Source organism: Mesocricetus auratus, unplaced genomic scaffold (assembly GCF_017639785.1).
Source record: "Mesocricetus auratus isolate SY011 unplaced genomic scaffold, BCM_Maur_2.0 Super-Scaffold_2245, whole genome shotgun sequence".
Taxonomy (NCBI): domain Eukaryota; kingdom Metazoa; phylum Chordata; class Mammalia; order Rodentia; family Cricetidae; genus Mesocricetus; species Mesocricetus auratus.
The window spans coordinates 15,091,136-15,109,043 of NW_024429180.1; positions in this window are offsets into that span (position 1 = coordinate 15,091,136).

Genomic DNA, 17,908 nt, shown 5'->3' on the forward strand with positions numbered 1-17,908 from the left:
GATTTCAGTGCAATGGCGTGCAACCTAAAATGATTAAAATCAATGTCATCAATACTTATCTTTCCTGTTCATTTCTTTAGCTACCCTAGATTCATCTCTTCGGTGTCACATATACATGAGTTCCTTGATATTCTTGTGTCCTCATTTTAGTTTCATTTCCACTTTTGTTCATTGTAACAATTCCCTTATTTAACCTTATACTGTACCTGCTTTGTTTTTCTGCGCAATGTTACCAAATTACCTTGTGTAGCCTATACTATGTCATGCCTAAATACTTTTGGTGGAATGCTAACTTTACTAGAGTAGCTGTTTTGTAGGAATTAGTGCTTATTAATAGACTTAATAACTCCTCTGAATATATGTATTCCCTCACAGGATACAGTGATGTAATAGCATACTTAAATGAAGTTTCATATCCTTAACATATTGATGTAGATGATCTTTTTACAACACTGACTATAGGTTAAGTTTCCCTGTCCCGACTGCCTGATTCTAAATAACCAAAACAGAGGCATAACATTACTTATAAATGCTCAGCTAATAACTCAGGCATGTTACTAACATACTCTTATGTTTAAATTAACCAATAAATCATATCTGTGCTTAGCCACGTTTGTGATACCTTTTCCCAGTACTGCACTCTCATCTTACTTCTCTGTGTTTGCCGGTGACTCTGGCATTACTCTTCCCAAAATTCTGCTAGTCTGACTCTCACTCTCAATCTCTTCTTGCCCAGCTGTTGGCCAATCATCTTTTCATTAACCAATGAGAGTAACACATATTAATAGTATGTAAAAAGATTGTAATAATTTTTGGTGCCTTGAAAGATAACACTGAATATTCTGTTAATTTTTTGTTATGTTTGTCACATAGCTTTTGATATAAAACTCTGTACATTAGGAGTAGTAAAATTATTGTCTATATTTTGAACCACTTTCTAATTATTTTGAGAAATATCTCCCCAAATTAAAAGTATATACTCCAATCTGTAAAAGTCAGAGCCTCTTTTGCTTGTTTAAACTTTTTAAAATCTGGATGTAGTTATATGATAGAAAATGGAAAAAAAAGTTTGCCACATCACCAAGTCCCTCCTCACTATATCCAGACTGAGCAAAGCATCTTTCCATAGACAATGGTCTCCAAAAAGTCAGTTCGTGTACTAGGGACAAATACTTGTCCCTCTGCTATCGACCCCACAAACTGCCAAAGTCACCAAACTCTCACCCACATAGGACAGAGATGGAAAGCGATACCTTGATAGAGAATATTCTTTTAAGTCTGTGTCCTGTTTTATGATTCAATTATTTTGTTTGGTGATGGCTAGTTCCTTGTGTACTTTATATATTTTGGATATCATCCCTTCTCTTAGGCTTTCTATTGCCGTGCAGAAAAACAATGATGGTAACGACTCTTACAAAGAAAAATATTTAACTTTGAATGGCTTACAGTTTCTGAGGTTTAGGCCATTACCGTCATTGCAGGACATGGCAAAATTCAGGTAAACATGGTGCTAGAGAATGAGCTAGGAGGTCTACGCCTTGATCTACAGGCAGAAGAAAGAGACGCTGTGTGCCACACTTATAATAGCTTGAGCATATGAGTCCCAAAGCCACCATCACAATGGTATATTTCCTGTAACAAGGTCAGACCTACTCCCAAAGGGCACACCTCCTAATAGTGCTACTCTTTAAGGATCACATAATCAAACTACCACAGACCTCTATTGGAAGTGGAATTGGTGAAAATCTTTAACCATTCTATAGGCTGCATTTTTGAATTATTGACACTGTCCTATTCCTTACCAAAGCTTTAAGTTTCATGAGATCCCATTTAGGAATTGCTGATCTTAGGATCACTTAACTATACTATTATAACATCTGTAAAAAACAATACTTTTAACAATTCAATTCCAGTTTGTACCTTCTTGGTCACCGTCTTTTTGCTCTGGCTACAACTTCAAATGGAAGACATTGTCTTATTTTTTATTCTACTAAAATTTCTTTGAGATTATCTCCATTTAATTTGAGGTTGTCTATATGCTTTCTGTGAAATGCCCTTATTATGTTTAGATATGTAACTTCTATCCCTTATCTATCCAGGACTTTTATCATATAAGATTCTCATAAAAAGGTGTTGTATCAACAAAGTGTATTGGATTCTCTTAAAAGTTTTTTTTGCATGATCAGATGATTTATTTTTCTGCTTATATGGCAGATTACATTTGCTGATTTCCATACACTTAACCATCCCTGCATGTCTGGTGTACTTGTTCAGGTGGTATAATCTTTTTAATGCGTTCTTGGTTTTGTTTTACAAGTATTTTATTGAGTATTTTTGCATCCATCTTCATAATGGCAATTTGTCTGTAGTTCTCTTTCTTTGTTGAGTGTTAATGTGATTTTGGTACCAGGGCAACCGTGGCATCATAAAAAGAATTGCTTGATAGCCCTTCTATTTCTAATTGGTGACAAAGTTTTTTGAGTATTTGTTAACACTTATTTGAAATTCTAGTAGAATATCCAGTTAAAATAACTTGGTCTTATTCTTTTTGTAGTTGGGAGATTTTTTTGACATTTCTATTTAACTAGAGTTTTCAGTTGTATTGAAATTGATTATTTGACCTTGATTTAACTTTGATATGTGGCACATATTTAGGAAATTATTCATGCTTTTTTGTGTATTGGAATTTCCAAATTTGGTCATTTATATGTTTCTAAAGTATTTCCTTAGATCTCCACATTTCCTGTGTTCTGTATACCTTCCTTTTGTTTTTGATTTTGTTAAGTGGAATATTCTCTCTCAGTCTTCAAGTTAGCTTTCATATGGGGTTGTCTACCTTATTGATTTTCTTAAGAACCAACTCTTTGTTTAATTGATTCTTTGTATTGTTCTCCTTGATGCATTTATTGATTTCAGCCCTCAGTTTAATTATTTCCTGCCATCAACTCCTCTTGGGTATGCTTGCTTCTTTTGTTCTAGAAGTTTCAGATGTGCTTTTAAGTTGCTAGTATGAGATATTTCCAATGTCTTTATGAAAGGACTTATCACTATGAAATTTACCTTTGGTAGTACTTTCATTGTTTCCTATAATTTTGGGTAAGCTGTGTAGTTGGAGATTTGGAAATTTCTTATTGAGTATGAAAGTATGGCTTTAGCTTGGGCTTGTTCTTAACCAGCTCTTAGAACTTCAATTATTTCATTTGTATTGATCTACATGCTGCCACATTGATCATTACTTCTTGGTAGCATGCATGCTACTTTCCATGTCCTCTGACTAAATACCCACACATCAGTTTCCTCCCAGAGTTCTCTTTCCATCAGATAGAACCTCCTATGTTCTCATGCTATTTGATATGCAGCTCTTTATTAAACCAATCAAAAGTTGACTTGACAGATATATATCCACAATGCACAAAATGATTATCCTATGTTATTTTTCCCTTTTAGTCTAAATTACAAAAGGAAAGATTTTAACTGTAACACAGTAAAAATACACAAGAAGAACAATTATCAGGTAAGAAATATATTCACAATATCCATTCTATTGTGTTAGAAATATTCAGAGAAAGTACTCCATTATCCTAACTTGGTGAATCCAAACTTTTTTTCTAAAACACTATAATATTACCAGCCTAAAAGTATGCTTTTAAACCTTAAAACAATTGCGTGGATAAACAACTTAAGATTTTATGTCTCTCAACTTTATAAAATTTGCATCTCATTTGTGAGTTTCTTTTTGAAATTTAGTAACAAGGAAAAGTGTAAGATTATAACTAATTTAGACTTCACACCATCAAAACCCAAGAAGGATAAACTGTTACCTTAGTAAACATGAAGTGCAGGGAAAACACAATTCCAAAACTGGAGAAATAACAGAGACAGTTGGCTGCCAGAACAATCACCCAAGGTTCTTAGGTCCTTCTGCTTGGAATACCTTTTTATAACCTATTATCCTAAAATAATGTCTATTCATAATGTGGTGGTGCTTTGTTGGGTACAGAAGAAGGGTAGACCTTATTTAAGCATGTATTTTTTATTGGAGAACTTAGGCCACTGATATTGAAAGACACCAGTGACAAAGGGTTGTTAATTCTTTTATTAAGTTGTTGTAGTTATGGTGGTAATGGTTGTGATGATGGCATTGGTAGTAATGTGTGCATTTGTGTGTATGTTTGTGTGTTTCCATTCTTTGGTGTAGCTGACGAGAGATTATTCATTTTCTGTTCTTTTTAGGTGTAATTAACTTCATTGGGTTGCAGGTTTTATTTCTAGTACCTTTTGTAGGGCATATTTGTAGATGGATATCATTTATATTTGAATCTATCATGGATTATCTTATTTTCTCCATGTATGGATTTAAAGGTTTTTCTAGGAATAGTAGTGTGGGCTTGCATCTGTGGTCTCTTAGAGTCTGCTGCAGACCTGTTTAGGCTCTTGGCTCTTAGGTCTCCACTGATTAAAATATGTGTAATTCTGATAGGTCAACTTCATAGGCTCCTTTTCTTTTTCCTCTTGTATCTGTTGATATTCTTTATTCTGCATGTCTACTGATTTGATTATTATGTAGTAAGAGGTTTTCTGTTTTGTTCCAATGTATTGGGTGTTCTGTATGGTTCTTTTACTCCTATTTTCATCTCCATTATGTTAGCAAAATTTCTTCTAAGATTTTGTTGAAAACATTTTCTAGGCCTTTAACCATTCTTCCAATTTTATTATTTTTAGGTTTGGTCTCTACATGGTGTCCAGTGTTCCTGGATGTTTTGGGAAAATTGTTCCAGACACTATGTACCTGTCCTATTATTGTATCTTCCTTAGTGACTGTCTTTCAGGATTATTTTCCTGATATGTCTGTTTCTTTATAGGCGTTGCTTATATTGTATGAAGAAATAAACAATGAGTAAAATGAATATAAATGTATATCTCACATCAACTCCCTCGTAAATTGATTTTGTAGTGGTCTTCATTCAATATCTCAATGGACAGAATTACATCTTTTCCTGTGGTGATATATTATTTGTGACCTAACAAATAAAAATTTTCCTGAAGAACAGACTACAGAGCTAGCCAGTAGCTAACTCCAGAGGACAAGCAATGCTAGATTATATCTCTAATCCCAGCACTTGGGTGTTGTAGGATTCCTACATGGATCCCATTTCTGCTTTAGCCCCCAAAGAACACAGAAAGATAATATATTAATTATGACACTGTTGAGCATTTGCTATTGTTTCTAATCAACTTTCTCTGACTTAACCATTAACCCATAATCACCAATATATATTTTTATAAGGACTTATCTTTCTGAGAACACCAGACTTGCATTCTCCCCTCTGGAGATAACATAGTGTCTACCCTCTTCACTACATTTCTCAGAATCCTCTTTGACTCCTAGTTCCCCTTATCTTGCTTCCCTATTGGCCAACAGTGCTTAATTTACATATACATAGAAGGAATTCCCCCATCATCTCCTCTTTTCTGTCTAATTAAAAAGCAAGAACTGTAGTTACAATATTTTGTCTATTAACTCTTAGTAAGATTTAAAGAAAGTATTTTATCATCTGTACTATCTTTGTGTGCAGTACCCATGCCTTAAGAAACTCCAAGGTATCAGGAAAAGAAAGACCAGATGTCCAGCTCTTTGTACTAAGAAGTGTCTTTGCTTTGCAAGTGCTAAGAGGTCTCTCTCTTGTAAGAGGGGTTAGTCTTATATATAGTCTTACAACACAGTAGAAAAAACCCAGGTGGAAGAGAGCGTGTTTTTCTTGTGCTAGATGTTGATGTCAGTGGGGCAATGTGGGGGCTGTAAGCCAGGACTAGAAAACAGGATGGACCTGTGGCTATCAGCAGACAAATAACTCAGAGATGCTGTGGAGGCTAGGGCCCAAAATTTGTGAGTATAAAATCTTATTTGTAGCTAATCTTTTATCAAAACTAAGGAAAACTATAACTATAACTATCTGTGTTTAACTCCATCAAAGACCACAGAAAGATAAAATATAAACACTAAAATTCACAGAGACATCTTGCTACCTGGACAATCACCCAAAGTTCCTCTCTAGTGTTGGGGACTCCTTCTTCAGACTATAGGCCACAGTGTGTCTGTCAGACTTCTCAGCAAAGCAAGGGATTTTAAACTGTCCATATGCATTGACAGTTTATCAGTCATTTTTCTGTGTCCTGCAGAATGTCTGGCAGAATCTTGCACGAAGCAAGAACCCTGTAGGACTGTTCATTTGGTTCCTGAATGTCCAGTTTATACAGCAACAGTCAAACAGCCCAGGCAAGAAGATTTTCTTGCTCAAATGGCTAATATTGCCATGTTGAAAGCAAACTCCATACGGAGTTTCTTCAGTACCCAACTTCCTCTCAGACATAATTGGTGCTGCCAGGAGCAGACATTTCTCATTGTCAAGAAAAACCCTAAACCATTTTAAATGCCATTTCTGAAGGTTTTGAAAGGTCTGAAGACTATCTATCTCAAATATATCTCTGTATATCTAGAAAAGATAACTAACCTAACTATAAGTTTTGACTAACAAAGGTAACTGTCAATAATCTGTACTTAATTATAATTATATTTTAAAAAGAAATGTATAAACATAGTATCTAAACAAGATGAGAAATAAATACATATCACAAAACTGATATTAAATTTGTGTCAATAAATGAAAATCTATTCCAAGACAAACTATTCATTTCTATATCATATTTCTATTTTCCCTTTAGAAAGATTGACTGTTATCATTACCATTTACTGCAACCCTGTATGAGTGAAAACAAACATTTAAAGGATATTCAGGAATATGGGCATTGTTCATTTGAAACTGCTTCCTGCTTTATCGGGGTGTTGTCCATACCATGGGGATCATGACAAAACACAGAAACCTGTGTTTTTGTAGTCTGCATAGCTATATCATGTCAGCTGTTTCAGATACTGGACTGCCCAGGACATTGCTTCAGGAGGTATTACTTCATCAAACCACGGAAGCCTGGAAGGTATTCACAGCTTTCCATTTTCTGTGCAAACATAAATAAAATCTTTTTTCCCCAAGTAACTGAACCCTATACTTAAATTTTGAAGTCAAGGCATTTCCAAAAGATATAAATTGGATTATTTCAGCATCATTTATCATAATCAAATATATTTCAGCAGTTGTTCCTACCTTAGCAATTCAACAACTGAAAAACACAATAGCATATAGTATCCAGACTCTGTGTGTACTTTCCATGTTTACATGACTTTTTTATTGTTCTATTTATTTACTTTTATATTTTTTCTCTGAGACAGGGTTTCTATGTGGAAATTTGCCTGCCTCTGCCTCTGGAGTACTGGGATTAAAGATTTGTAAATCACCAGCCATTTTCTCTGTATATATTTTTTTGGTTTCTCGAGACAGGGTTTCTCTGTGGCTTTGGAGACTGTCCTGGAACTAGCTCTTGTAGATCAGGCTGGCCTCAAACTCACAGAGATCCGCCTGCCTCTGCCTCCCGAGTGCTGGGATTAAAGGCGTGCACCACAACTGCCCGGCTCTCTGCATTTTTTAACCACTTTATCTTGTTTCTTTTTCTCTCACAAGACTACACATATTTTTTAAAACACTGTAAACCTTTTAGAGGTTTTACTGCATTTGAATCTGATTTTACTATAAATCTTTATGTTTTTCTGGCCATGTGTCGGTTATCTGCTAGTAGCTGTGGCTGTTTCAACTGCTGCCTTTGTATGATGGCGGACATAAGTTTACTGCCAGCACTGACAATTTAAGTCTCCACTTGTCTCTAGAAAAACATAGCACACCTGAGAAAAATGCTGCTGCCAAGAAGCCATGCTTTTCTCTGTTCTTTTGTTTCTAAAATCCCTTTTTATACTTTTGCCAAGTTTTAAGTGGAAGTTCTTAATACCCAAGTTTTTGATGCCATATTGTTGTGGGATACCACCTGAGTCCCATTGCCACTTAGCCCCAAAATAGCACACAAGTCACTATATTAATCATGAAGCTGTTGGCCATTCCTATTGTTTCTAATCGACTGGCTCTGACTTAACCATTAACCCATAATCACCATTATATGTTTTTATAAGGACTTATCTTTTTGAGAACACCAGACTTGCATTCTCTTCTCAAGGGATCACATGGTGACCACTCTTTTCACTACATTTCCCAGAATCCTCCAAGACTCCGAGTCTCACCTATCTTGCTTCCCAATTGGCCAAAAGTGCTTTATTTACATATACACAGAAGGATTTTCCCCATCACATGAGAGCCAGAGGTAGACAGATTAAGGCCCCCCCTGGGATAAACAATATTGAGACAGTCTAAAAGAGCATAGTTAGCATATCCCAGTATTTGGGATCACACACCTTTAATAACAGAACTAGAAATATGGATATTGGAGTACTATGACTGGGCAGAGACAGGAATATAAGATAAGGAGGAGACAGGAGCTCATTGTGTTCTGTCTAAGTTTTCATAGCAACAGAATCATCCTTTGTGTCCCAGGATTCAGTAGAGGTAAGAGGTCTCTCTTTTAGCTGGCTCCTTTACTTCTCTAATCTTTCAACATGTACCCTGCTATCTGACAGTAGGTTTTTTACTACTAATACATATTGGAAATCATGCTATATTTTCCAACTGTTTAGTTTTATGGGATTTTTGGTCTTAAGTTAGAGGACTTACAATAACCTGAATAAGGTATGTATTCTTCCAATACAAAAAGAAAACAATATAGGGCATGGATTCTCTCTCATGGCCTTGTCCCCATGTTAAATCAGACATTGGTGAGACACTTCCAGGAGTTCTGTGCCAGCATTGCTTTGACACAACCTTTAGGAAGTGCAAATTGTAGGCTGAATGTTGTGCAGCTACCTTGGGGTCCTTGATTCTCTTTCTGTATCCTGGCCAACTCTAACAGCATATTCTCCAATACTAGGAGTCCTCATGTGGGTGACTATTATGGATTCCAGGAAGATTCCACTTCTCCAGGTTTCCAGACCAACCCCAAATACCCATCAATTCCATCCAAATCTTCTTTCACTCTTTCTTTCTGTCCCTTCAACCCATTCCTGATCCACCCATCTTTAAAGCCCATCCCCAGTTCAGCTTCAACATCTGTTTAGTTTCCCCTCCTCAGGAAGTTCCAAGCATCCCACTAGAGCCCTTGCCTTTATCAACCCACTCCGGATTTGTGAAATATAGTACATTATCATGTACTTAATGCTTAGTGTTCACTTATATGTGAATGCATATCGTATTTGTATTTATGTGTTGGGAGTATCCCTCTCAGGGTGATTTTTTTTCTAGTTGCATCCATTTGTATGAAAATTTCAGGATGTCATTTTTTAACAGCCGAGTGATACTCCATTGTGTAAATATACCACACTTTCTTTATTGATTTTCTTTAGAGGGTTGTATAGCTTGTTTCCAGTTTTGTGCGACTATGAATAAAACCACAATAAGTTTGGTTGGATAAGTGTCCTTTTGTGAGAATGGAGGATATTTTAGGCAAATTCCCAACTGTGGTATAAGTTGGGTCTTAAAGTAGAGTGATTAGCAATTTTCTGAGGAACTGCCATATTGACCTTGACAGTGGCTGTGCCAGAGTCTCATTAGAACTGGAAGGATATTCATCAACCCTTGCTTTACATGCTTTCCAGCATGAACTGTCACTTGTGTTATTGTTTTTACCCATTCTGACAGATTTGATATAGACTCTTAAAACAGATTCGATTTTCATTTCCCTGGTGGCTAAGAATTTCCATCATTTCTTAAAGTACATCATTTTTAAATTAGATTATTTGGCTGTTTGCTATTGAGATAGAGCAAACCAAGAAACTGTGGTCCACTTAATCAACTAAGCAGGTACAGAAGCAACAAACATGGCATATGCATCATGTCTTCTGAATATAAGCTATGACTGTTAGCTTGGTGTTTTGTTGGTCTCCTAAAAATGTGAAAGCATGTGTCTCTGGCTCTTTTGCCTGCTCTTGATACTCATTTCCTCCTTTTGGTTTACTTTGTCCAGGTTGATGAGAGGGATTTTTCCTTGAATTATTATATATATATAATATATATATTATATTTAGTTGTTGACCTTTGAGGCCTGCTCCTTTCTGAATGTAAATTGAGGGTAGTGAATATGGGGAAGACAGGTGATGGAGGTAGTGTGATTTGGGAGGAATGAAGGGAAGGAAAACTGCCATCAGGATGTACAGTATGAAAGAAGAATCACTTTTAAATTATAAAAGAAAAGAAAGAGAAAATGTAAAATAATGATGTCTCTAGGATCACAGAGGATAGTGATTTTTGATTCATCATCTAGTTCATCAGTGGTCTAATTTCATAAGCTAATTTGATAAGCATAACTAGAGGAAATGTGGGAACCTTGGTCCATCCATTCATATTGAAGTCACAGAATATATTTAAATTAACATGGTACAATATAGGAAAATAATTAAAACCAAGTTTGAGCTGAACAAGAGCAAACCCATGTGCATGCCAGAGTACATTTGAAAAACTCATCAGCTGGGAGTAGAAGAGGTAAGGGTACAAAAATTGGTTCTTTAGTTCCAAATGGTCAGCCTTGAAATATAAATACAACTAATGTTACATGGACTGAGCTGGTTATATGAAAGAATCTATATGTATGCACAAATAAACATAAGTGCACAAACACATATGTGAACACGTGTGGTGATGGCAATAGCAACTAATGTGGGAAGAGGCTATGAAATTGCAGGGGAGCAAGGAGAAGAATATGGGAGCTTTTGGAAAGGACACAACAATATAATCTCAAATACAAAAAAAATATAAGATTATAATAGAAAGATAAATAAATAAAAATAATCCCACATCAAATAAAAATAATTAAATTCCAGTCTACATAATGTAATTAATTTTTCTTCTTGATTTGATTATTTTGTTTGACATGTTATTGGTTATTCAGTAGACAAAGCTTCATTTCTCATGACAATTTACAATCAGGAAACATTAAGAAAAATGATAGACAATGCTAATATCATTACTTACTGAGATTAAATTTTAAAAAGCTCTAGGTATTGTTAATATTTGTTATCATATATTATAATTGTGTATATGCACATACATTTATTTGCATGGGTATTAGTTCAACAAAGATCTTGTTTATTGTTCTGCCTCACATATTTATCTAATTTCAATGTTTTATAAAGCACATTTTGTTTCTTCTAGATGTTAGTACAGTAGGTAACTTTAATTACATTGGCATTTGTACAACAAATGTTTTAAGATATGCACTTTAGACCTTTAAAAACAAACAGAACACAACAGTCCTTGAGGCACTAGATATTTATTACCTCTCTTTTATGAAATCACAATGCAAGATGACAAATGTCCCCCATGAAATGAAAACATATATTTGCAATGAACTTTTTAATTGAATTAGTTCATGGTTCCAAATAAACCATTTCATTTGAAATATGGTAGCAATTACTCTGGCACACATTGTCTAATATATCAGCAAACAGTCCAGGGAGAGATTGAGTAACATGATCCTGAAAGATTTTAATTATTTTCATTTAATGGCAGTTCTTTAAAGAGACCCGGTGGAGTCTATCCCTGTTATCTCTGCCAGTTCCTGTATTGGTTTAAAATGAGTAATCTATGAGAGTGAAAGCCTTTGAGTTCAATTTTTCCAGAAGTAGTGATGAGTCAGACAGCTGGAATTAAGGAAATACACCTTGACATATGTTAACTGAGTACAGGTTGATCATTGCTTTGGCCCATCCACTTAAGAACCCACAATGGATTCCTATTTCACTTAGTTCTTGAAGTATTGTCATACAGAAGAGGGAACACTTTTGGAAACTCATTAAATACAGTGCCTGAATTTAGTGTTTAAGCCATAAAGCTTTGCTTTTCTATTTTCTACTCTAACTGTGTTATAAATTCACTAGTTAAAACATACATGGAAGAAAACAGTCCTTGTAGACAAAATGTTAAATATGCTAAGCTATTACTGTCATCAAACCACTTATCCTAAATCATAGCATTAATAGGTCTTTGAGCTTGTGCTTAGTGTCCAAAGAGTCACAGACTTAGACAGTGGTGGGAGTCACCTCTGTCCTGCCTTAAGATATAGATTGCCATTAGGATTTCTGATACTATCACTGGAATAATATGGGTAGGAAATTTTCCCACAATTCTTTGGAACAACGTGTGACAATGGATACAGAGCTAATTATATTCACCACAATCCAGGTAATAAGATCCTTGTTTCCTTCTAAATTTTAGGAATTTATCATCCATTATGCAAATTCTCTTATTTTTATATCAATCTGAGAAATCTCATTTCTTTTCTGTGACCTACGTGAATAAAACAGAGTTGATTTTTCTGAAATTTTCTGTAAATTTTTAATACAGCCAGATAAGAAAGATGGACATTTCCAAACTGTTTGCATTAAGGCATGGACTCCAGTTTCCAAAGCTTTTGTCCATGTTTTGAATTGGAATCAAGCTACTATTTGATTTTTCAGTGTACTAGCTTTTAACTGAGGCAAATAGAAATGTTTTCTCATTTTAAAGTCATAAAGTAAATATTTATGTTAAAATTATAATCCCCCTTTTGAATGAAAATAGATACTTTTCCCATATTACAGTTTCTCCTTCTGCTTCTGCTCTCAGTTCCTCTCCAGCTCCCCTCTCATCTGTCTCCACTCTCCTTTTGCCTTTCATTAGAAAAAAACAGGCTTCTAAGAGGTAAAATCAAAATACAATAAAATACAACAGAATAAAATGAACATCATCATATCAAAGTTGGACAAGGCAAGCCAACAGCCAGAAAACCGCCCCAAGCAAAGAGAAAAATCAGAGACCCCACTTGTCTATACTCTTAGAAGTCCCTTAAAAAAACAAAACACTGAATGCCATAATCTATGCATAGAAGACATGCAGACTGAAGTTCACCCTGTGCTTGCTGCTACAATCTGTGAATTCACATGAGCTTTGCTTTATTGGTTTATATGGCCTTGTTCTTCTTGGGATCCTCTCACATATCCTGCTCTTACACTTTAAGCTACTTCTTATGCTGGGTTCACTGAGCTATGAGAAGAGGGATTTGGTGGACATGCCCCATTTAGAGTACTGTTCCAAGTTCTCTCTGCATAATGTCTGCTGTAGGTCTCTGTATTATAATATTTTTTTTAATTTTGTATGCATGTGTGGTTATGAATGTGTGTGTGCATGTGTGTGTGTCTGTGTATGTGTGTGTGTGTGTGTGTGTGTGTGTGTGTGTGTGTTTTGTGTGTGTTTCTATATGATGGCAAGTGAAGGTGCTTGCAGAAGCCAGTGTCCTCAGATTATATTGAAACAGTGGCTAAAGACATGTGAGCTTCACACTGTGGGAACTCATAAATAACCAAAGGTCTTTGACCAAAGCATCAAGATTTAAGTACTGAGTCATCTCTTTCATCAAAACCATAATTTGAAAATTCAGAGAAACTCACATAAGACCCAGAGTTTCACAGAGTTAATAGGATTTTATAAATAAAACACAGGACACAGCAGCTTTATCAATTCAGTGTCTAACCTGCTCCATATCACTCTTTTCCCCAAATAAAATGATGACACCCTTTATCAGAATCTAGTTTGTTCATGTAACACAGATAAAATCCCAGGGTAAGAGAAGAGTGGTTTGATATGTCATTTCATGACATTTGAAGAGAGAGAGAGAGAGAGAGAGAGAGAGAGAGAGAGAGAGAGAGAGAGAGAAAGATGTGTTAGTAGGGAGGAGTGAGTGAATCTGGAAAGAGCTAGATGAACATGGTCAAAATAAACTAATTTATTTCTCAAAAAATTAATATTATTACTCATTTCTAAAAGACTAGATGTGAGACTTAGAATAATTTTTTATTTACACACACACACACAAATGATTGTTTTTCTAAGGAGCTGGAGGTTGAACTTAAAGTGTTATGAGTATTACATGTGTTCCATCACCTAGCTGTATCACCAGCTAAAGCAGTGAATGATTCTTTGCAGTGATGAAAAGTTTCCTTTAAAAATACAGCAGCTATGAATTAATGAAGTATCTCTTCTCATGAGAATGTAATAGGTGTTAATATCATAAAGTCATGCAGACAACCCCATCCACTTGAACAAGGCAGCATATGGAAGGGTTGTTTTTAAGTATACAGAATAAGTGAAGTTGAATTGGCATCAAAATCTCTTAAATATCCATGAAATTTCAGGATAATGTTTAAAATAATGAATGTGTAACTACTTGGTGGCTTCGGGTATTTAGAGTGAAAGAACATATTGTTATGGTGGAGAAACACTGTGGGATAAAAACTCAAAATGTTTCAATTGTGCGTTATTTTTGTGTTACTTCTCTGATGCAGTGCAAAATGCATTTTTTTCTTTGTATTTTTCAAGACAGGGTTTCTAAGTGTGATAGTCTTGGCTGTCTTGGAATTCTTTTGTAGACCAGGCTGGCCTCAAACTCACTGAGATCTACCTACCTTGGACTCCCAAGTGCTAATATTAAAGGGAAGCACCACCACCACCTAGCTACAATACATTTCAATTCTTCAGGTAGAATTAAGACTGGGCTTAACCCCCAGAAACAGCTGACCTGACAAAGGTTAACTCTTGAATCCGAGGCATCAGCCTGGGAATCCAGCATGGGAGTGATCAAGACCCCCTGAATGTGGGTGTAAGTGAGGAGGCCTAGGTAATCTATTGAGCCTTGGGCAGCAGATCAGTACCCATCCCGAGTATACACACGGACTTTGGACTCCCATCCAACAATGTGAGGTGCACTCTCACCCTGAACTCTTGGGGAAGGGTCTAGGCCCTGGCCAATATGAAATGACAGACTATGGGCACCCCCATGGAGGGCCTCACCCTCCCTGGGGAAATGAGGGGATAATGGGGGGTTGGGGGAAGGGCATGGGAGGAGGGGAGGGAAAGGGAGAGGGACCTGGAACTGACTTGTGAAGCAACTTTGTTTCTTATCTAAATTTAAACTGAAAAATAAATTTAAAAAAAGAAAAAGAAAACAAAACAAACAAGAAAACAACAACAACAACAAAAAAAGAATTACCTTAGACTAGGATTAGCACAAGTTGAATTACCTTAGACCAGGAATGTAGTCAGTCAATTGCAATATACCTAACCCAAGCCAACATGAGAGCTATTTTAAGATATGAAGAAAATTGGTGTCAAAATAACTCAATAAATTATAGTGTGTGTCCATAAGGTAAGGATCTTAATTATTAGTAAATTTATTAAATATAATATTAATGACTAGGTGAATGTTTACATGTATGTAAATATCCGTATGTAAGTATAGTTTATATACTGTCTTAGGAAGAGAATTGCTCAAACTGGACTTACTCATGAAAGAGCTTTCTGATAAAACATTAGGCATTCTTCCCATAATCTTGCATTAGAGGGACAAATGATTATAGGAGACAGAGGAGTCGAGGACACCAGAAGAAATTCACTGGTTCTTCTTACCTGGGATCACAGGGTCTTACACAGAGACTGAATCCATAACCAGGAAGTCTGCATGGCATTGACCTAGGCACTCTGTGTACATGTTATAAATGTACAGCTTGGTCCTCTTGTGCAACTCCTAAAAGTGGGAACAGTGATTGTCTCCGACTCTTACAGACTTTTGGGACCATGCTTCTCCTACTGGACCACATTGTGTAGCCTTAATTCACAGAGAGTTGTTTAGTCTTACTGCAACTTCTTTTGATCATGTTTTGCTGATACTCATGGAAGACATGCTCTTTCATAAACAGAAGCAGAGGAGGAGTGGATTGTGGGTTGGAAACAGAGGGGGATGGGAGGGAGGGACAGGAAGGAGAGTTGGGAGGGGAAGCTGTGCGTGTGTTGTAAACTAAATAAATTTATTAAAGAAAAATAAAATAGGGCTTACTGAGCATTGTGCTACTGAAGGAATTCATTTTTAGAGTCATAATAGTTATGGCACCTGATAATGACTAGATAATTCTGTGGAAACAGAGATCTGACCCTTTCTTCCTGTGATCTTCATTTTGCGGGCTATACCATCTCAATATCCTCTTACCTTCCAACCCATATTCATATTATCTAGGTATCCACCTGTTTATTTTTATCATCGATTTTTGTACATCAGGATATGACTGTGTGTGTTTATATCTGAACATGTGTGTGAGAGAATAATGAAGAAGTATTCTCGTGTCAGTGTGATCATGTATGTATCATGTCATGCATATGGAAGTAATCAGACAATTGCATGTGTCATTCCTGGCCTTCTGCCTCGTACAAAACTGACTCCTTTATTTTCCTACTATTTCATAATCCAGTCTAGAGTGTCCTTGACCTTCTGCGAACTGACTTGTCTATGCCTCCCATGTCATTGTAGGATGTTCCTAACATTTATGTGGGAAATAGTTTACTCACCCAGTCATTTTAAGGTTTCATCACCGAGTCAACACATTTACATTTTCACAGGTTAATGGCCTATGAGTAGTTGGGGCTTAATGCAGGAAATGGGTAACTGAAAGCATAATGTGATATGGTGTCATTCTCCTGTGTCCTACCTGCAACCCTTTATGTTTCCTGGCCACTTTGCAGTAAGAATTTTTCCTTCCATACTTGCCTCTCTGATAGCATGAAACAATAGAGCCAAGTGACAAGAGGATGAAACAATAAGCCACAAATAACATCCCTTTGTTCCTTTAAAATTGTTCTCTTAGGTACTATTATGAAAAAGAAATGCTGTGTGACACAGTATACAACAAAGATTGTGCAACCATTCACCTTTTTAAGGATATCTATGATTATTCCATTTTTTGTTTTCTGTAACAAATGTAGCATCTGGGAACACAGCATTTTCATTTCTATTGAACAAATTCCCAGTGGTGCTGCTCCTGAATCTTACAGTGAGTAGTTAAAGTATTCCCCAATTACTCTCAACTATATCTGTAAATTTTACATTGCTCCAGCAAAATGTGGCACTAATCTAGTTTCTCTCATCTTCTCTTAAAATATTGCTCTCACCTGCTTCTCTCTTATTCATTAAAATTATTTCATTTACTCTACATAGTAACCATGGCTTCCTCTGCCTATTCACCCCTCGATCTCTGTTTCCACTTCTGCCTTATCCCACCATTCACTCCTCCTCTGTCTCCATTCAGAAAGGGGCAGATGTCACATGGGAGTCAACACAGCATGCCACATCACTTTGAGGCAGTACCAATACCCTGTCCGTGCATCAAAGCTGGGCAATGCAACCCAGCTTGGGGATTGGGTTCCCAAAAGCCAGCTCAAGCACCAGGGGCAGGTTCTAATCCCACTGCTAGGAATTTTACAAACAGGCCAAGTTACCAACTGTCACACACCTGCAGAGGACCTAGGTCAGTATCATTCAGGCTCTCTAGCTGTTAGTCCAGAGTCTGTGAGCTCCCAGGAGCTCGGCCTAATGCATGACTGTGGATCTCTGCATCTGCTTCCACATTACTCGGTGAATGTACTTTGATGACAATTAGGGTATTCCCCAATGTGATTACAGGAGAAGGCCAGCTCAATCATCCTCTTCAATATTACTGAGAGTCTTAGCTGGGTCATCCTTGTGGAATCTTGGGAGTTTCCCTGGCACCAGGCTTCTCCATAACCCCAACAGTTCCACCCCTCAAGATATCTCTTTCATTATTCTGTCCCCAACCCTCCCAATCCAATCCCTGATGTTCCCAAGCTTGCATACCCAGACCCCCATTTCTACCTCTAGCACCCAGTTTACCAAGGAGATCTCTCTTCTATATCCCCTTCCCAGGGACATCCATGAATCTGTCTTTGGGCCTTCCTTGTTACCTAACTTTTCTGGGTCTGTGGATTCTGACATGGTTATCTATCTGTTCCTTTATAGTTAATATACACTTATGATTGAGTAC